At 34.6% G+C, this 6,000-nt stretch overlaps 1 protein-coding gene across 2 annotated transcripts in view; it reads right to left on the reverse strand.

The window, feature by feature from the left end:
• LOC145666920 (hexosaminidase D-like) overlaps positions 1-5,599 on the reverse strand; it is a 28,212-nt gene extending 22,613 nt beyond the window's left edge. The window contains exon 1 of one of the 2 annotated variants that reach the window (XM_081734519.1): positions 5,444-5,599. The gene's annotated coding sequence lies outside the window, so the exon portion shown is untranslated. Of the gene's footprint in view, positions 1-5,421 lie in introns of both variants that reach the window. The other variant, XM_081734520.1, reaches the window with a different exon arrangement.
• Between the last annotated feature and the right edge of the window lie 401 nt (positions 5,600-6,000).

Below are 6,000 nucleotides of genomic sequence, written 5' to 3' on the forward strand. Positions count from 1 at the left end.
TTAATAAATCAATATTGCAACCTCAGAAGTTTGCAAATTATTGCGTTTCAGGTGAATTTTTATACTCATGAGTTTTGCGTGTGTGTAAACTTTCTTATAAAATTTTATTCTCTGGGTAAGTTTATCTCATACAACTAAAAAAAAAAAAAAAAAGCCTGATTAAAAGGAGTGTTGACTGTTGAAAAAAGATACGCAGTTTTTATTTCGAAATATCCAGAAATTATATTTTAATTATTTGTCTTCATGGACCATGGAGACAGGGTGGGAAAAAAAATCATGATTTTTTAAATTTAAATCAAACTTTCTCCTCGTATAATACAAGTCGCGAACTTTAGAAAAAGCATTAGGAATTAGTATTAAAATGCTAATTATGCCATTTAAGTGAAAGTACTGGGGTTGAATTTTGAATTATCCCCAATCGTTAACCTATATCAATCCCAAACAATGTTTCTTAACCCTTTTAAATTATGGCTCTTTTTTAAAGGTAAATTATAGACTTTCAGTCAAGCAGCTACAGCACCATACCTTTTTTATCCTAGGATCATGGTACATACACCACTCTCTTTAGAATAGAACACCTTTTGAAACGGTAACATTCACATTTTCCTTATCATGTCCCTAAAGCGGGAAATTTTGAGAGTAATCGGCTTTTTTTTTTTACTTTTTTTTTTTTAATTTTGATCCTCTCTGGATTCCCCTGTGTTACCGCACATGTCTCAAAATCAACTGGGAAATACTAAGGGGTGTACTAAATGTGTGTACAAAATTTCAAGCTTCTATCTTGAGTAGTAAGGGTGAGGAAACTATTTAACAATGAGCTAAGAACATTCCCACCATGCCCCAGATGACCCGGATGTAATATAAAAATTTCCTCAGACATCCCTATTTATCCTAGGATCATGATTTGTACATTATTCTCTTCAGAATAAAACAAATTTTCAAACGGTACCCTTCAAATGTCTCCATCATGTATCTGGGCGGGTAAATCACGAAAAAATGAATTTTCTGTTAAAAATATCTTTCTTTTTTTTTTATTTTTACCTCTGTAGACCCCTCCCCCCGTTTTAAGGCAGAGATCTGAAACAAATATGAAAAATACTGAGAGGTACATTGAGTAAATGTGCAAAATTTCAATCTTGTAGGTGCAAAAGTAAGCTCGCGAAAAATATTCCCCAAATACCCCAGATTCCCGTATAAAACAGGATCTCAGGTAACAGTTTCCTGAGATATCCCTATTTATCCTAGGAGCATAGTATGTACATCATTTTCTTCAGAATAGAAAAGCCTTTCAAACGGTACTATTCATATGTCTCCACCTGAGGCGGAAAAATCACGAGAAAAATATTTTTTTTTTTTTTTTAACATTTTTGCCCCTCTGAACTCCGCTGTTTCCACGCAGAGATATGAAAACATCTGAAAATTATTAAGGGGTGCACTGAACGAGTGTGCATAATTTCAGTCTTCTGAATGCAAAATGTAACCCGCAAAAAAATAATAATAATATGCATAACAAAAAATATATTTTTAAATTTATGACGTCATCACACACTAAGCATCAATGCAGAAAGGCGTAAAAGCATATGTAACGTGTTTTAAAATACTCCAGTCTTGAAGAAAACGAAGTAAAAGGCCTTATTGGTACTTTTTTACTCGAATAATGAAGATTCTACCCTATCACCTAAAAATAGGTGATATAATTTAAAAGGTGAACCATTAAGGAAAAAGGACATCAACGTTTATCAAAAAGACACTCTTTTTCACAAAAGTTACTGATATTTGGCAGATGCCTATTTTTAAAAACTCAGAACTAGCTTGGGGTATGAATTACATAAATTTCGCCTAAATTTATAAAATTAACAAACAAAAAAAAAAAAAAATCGAGACGGGATAGGACCCCTCTAAATATGCCCTATTATCTGAGAACAAACAGACACGCACAAAAAAGAATTTTTGTCTTAAACGTCGATGGTAATTTCCCCTTTGGAATAGTTAATGCCAATGTTACCCAATGTTACCCAAAACCCAAACCCAATGTTACGAAAATAAAGCAGGATTGCTCCGTTACCTGTTCAAAACGGGACTTTCCCTAATCATCCTGTGCATGACACTTGTTTTCATACTATACTGTACATTTGAGTCTCACTGTATTATGATTATTAACTTTCATAATCGAAATAACAGAACAGAAACGGGATTTTACTTATTTTCACTTTAAATTAACATATTTAGGAATTCGATTTAAATCAACGATTTTTATTTAAAAAATCAAGTTATTTTAAATCTTGATTTAAATCAGATTTATTTAAATCAAGCCACCCTGCATGGAGACAAGCAATTTTTAAGATGTCCGTATGTTCAATTCTAATAGAGGATTTTTTAACTATGCCATTATATGTCTCCAGGTATGTGAATATACATTGATATATCCTTGATGATATAGGAGGCTGATGAAAAACCTTGTACCATATAGGCTTCTTTCCAATTACGAATACAAAAGGTTACTTGAATAATAATAATAATAATGACCTTTTTTCCCATGGCTTCATATCTTGGAAATTTTGACCTTATTCAACATTTAAATTTCAATGAAGAACAGTTAACTCTGTATTCTTTCCATTTTTTACTGCAAAATAATAATTACTGTGTTCTGAAATATTATGTCAATAATCAAATGAAACTGGTTATACCAGAGGAACGGAAAAGAGCGAACCATGGACGCAATAGATTCTTCATTTTAATCAATATATTTTAGTGCAGGGATGCAAATAAGCAACAAAATTTTACTCGCCCAAGAGAAAAGCTACTAGCCCACATCAAACAATAGAAATCATTTATTTACCTTCCGTATTAAATACTCGCCCGTAACTCACGTATTTGCATCCCTGCTTTAGAGAAAATGATGATGCAGTGTTAAGAGATATCATAAAATAAAAAGGAAATTTTATAATTCAATGATTCAAATGAATGACTACACGAAAGACGGGTGTAAAAGACAATTTCCACCGGCGATGTATCTGCACAATGTACGAAAGCAGCGTTTATCTCTAGAATTTTAAGGATACATTACTAGTATTATACCAAATCGTATTACTCTTCATACGGTAGGTATGAGCACCTACATTAATTTTTGCTGCCCAAAATGACCTTTTCGTCCTCTTTTTATCATGGAATTAAAGGAAATTAATCAATTATCTTTCATATACATTCAAAAAAACACACTAAAACACAAAAACAAACAGATCAGAAAACAACAATGCATGTAGTACACCAAACGTCACCTTTATAGCAGTGTTCTACAATACACAGTGTCAGATATCTGTCGGAACCTTTGAGGATAGAACTGGTAACTCTCCACCAACGGCAAATTTTTACTTTGAGCCAAACAGTGACTTCAACCGATTCATGTGATCCGATTCCGGGAGCAGTTTAGAAATCATTCCTAAACTGCTCCCGGAACCGGATCACATGAATCGATTACGATTACTAACCCAGTGAAAGTAATGTACGATGTTAAGAATTATACTATAAGTACAAGGGCCACAATGTTACTATACAATGTTAAGAATTATACTATAAGTACAAGGGCCACAATGTTACTATACGATGTTAAGAATTATACTATAAGTACAAGGGCCACAATGTTACTAAACATCAATTCAGGTGAAGCGGTGGCTATGAATTTTCAGATCTAAATGGGGGGGCCACCGGCCCCCAACCCCCCCGCTCAAGTACCATAAAAACATCCAAAATAATAATAAATAATCACACCACTACTATAAAGCTAAGATAAGAAGGGAAAAATTAAAAAAAAAACACTCGTCTCTAATCATAAATCAGTGCATGACAAAGAAAAAAAAAATACATCTCAACAAGACAATAGGACAAGCAGCAGCAAGCCAAATACTTTGCCTAATACTCAAATGCAAAACAAATCAAGAATAAAAATAATATGAATTAAAAAAAGAAAACACTCACCATTTCGCCATAGGAGAACACTCATGAATAATGAACTCATAACTGCTGATTCCACACACGAAAAAATAAGATACCAAGAACACATGGGCAATACTCAACATTACTCAAAAATGTTCCTTTCCGCACACACGTCGTTTTATTAAACCGAGCACACTTGCTATTATTACAAACAAGAAACCAATAAACGTCCACTTTTACAATAGTTCGAAAATATCTTCAGCTTTACACCACAACTATGATAGGTTTTCTCTAACTCAATTCAACCAATTCAATTACGCGCTTCCCGCATGCAGCACACACATACATGCACACAGAACATGTGACCACAGATCACATAGCATGTGACATCACACTAACAAACTACCATATGACTACACAGACACCTAGTGGGAAAAATATGAACTAAGACGTCACACCAAAGGCACGAACACTTCCAACAAGTGACTCACGCACATACAGTTCCAGGAAGTAACTGAACCTATAAGAACCGATTAAAGTCACAGTTGGAGTCAAAGTAAAGACTTACCCCACCAACAACGTAAGTATGTACAATGTTCACGCAATTCTTGTTTGTAGTGACCACCTAGCACATGTTAATACGTGTCTTTTCCACGAATAATCCGAGCTCCCTCGTGGCTAAGCGGTTAGCGTACGCGCCTTTGGCGTGGGAAACCCGGGTTCGATTCCCGGCGGGAGCTCATGTGGTTCGGATTCCACGTTAATCAGTAGGTCCACGTCTCATATAGCCTCGCTGCTGAACGGGACGCTAAACTAAAATCAACTCAACTCCACGAATAATCGTTTTCCCGCATACCAATGATCGCTTAGAACCTATTTCCTATGGACACACCCTCTTATCGTAACACCAGCTTCGCACTCCACCGAACTGGAATAGGACTAGATACATAGCAGAGGCTGGTGCGTGCTTTGGAATGCATAATCTGGTGCTGGTGTAGTTTTGGCGCGTATTACTATGGTACACTCTTAAAGAAAGTAGGCTATATGTTCCGTATTTCAACTCTGTTAATCCTGAATATCACTTCTGTATGTGTAGAATGATGTAATTTCAGCAGGTGTCAATAACATGTATTTAAATATACGGTATGTTTCATGTTTCATATTCGTATAACATTTGTCATCTGAATGCATCGGAACATGAAGCGCGTTTGCAATAAACGACAAATAGAATGAAAATTAAACTGTCTGCTAATATACCAAAATTCGACCTACAATAATATTTACTTACCGAAGGCATTTATTAGTTAGGTTCATTGTACTACTGGATTTTCAGATACATTGCAAGCAAACGCCGTAATTATTGTTTAAAATTTCATCGGCATTTGAATTAACAAACAGGGAAGCAAGCAGTATTCATTACTATATACTGCAAATTCACTCTAGTATTTATTATTAGTAGTAATAAATGGTACAAAGAAAACTACCTACCACACAAATATTTGCTACTCACTTTTATTGATATTTGTTAATTTCGTTGCCGTAGAGCGAAAAGTCAATCAACTTCATAGTTTATTGCAAAATTCACATACTTCTTCTTTCTTTTCTTCTATCCAAGTGTTTCACTTCCTTTCTCTTCGGAAATGTTATTAGTCGTGAAATTATGGTAGGCCCTACACGTTTTCACGCGACGCATTCCGTAACGATGTTTATGTACTTCAAAACAAAATTACCACTCCAACAATTATTATCGAAAATATTCTCAATCGTTTGGGCTGGATTTTGCTGTCCAAATTTTTGTCTATGCTATTATCTGCAATGACTAAAGAAAATAAAGTAGCGATGCCGACTCGATAGTCAAGTGAAAATCGCCACAATCAAAATATCTCCAAACTAATTTCAAGTTTAATCAGTTATGATACGTTTGTGTTAGGTTGTGCTGTTGAAATTTCTTTCTCTCTTACCAGTAATCAGAGTGCTAATGAAAAAATAATGGTGGTGCTGATTTGCCGTCAAGTGAAAAATCAGCATTACGCAAAATGTAGGCTATTTCAAAAGTTACAAAACCGT

This window comes from Thermobia domestica, chromosome 12 (genome assembly GCF_964235325.1).
Source record: "Thermobia domestica chromosome 12, izTheDome1.hap1.1, whole genome shotgun sequence".
Classification (NCBI taxonomy): Eukaryota; Metazoa; Arthropoda; class Insecta; order Zygentoma; family Lepismatidae; genus Thermobia; species Thermobia domestica.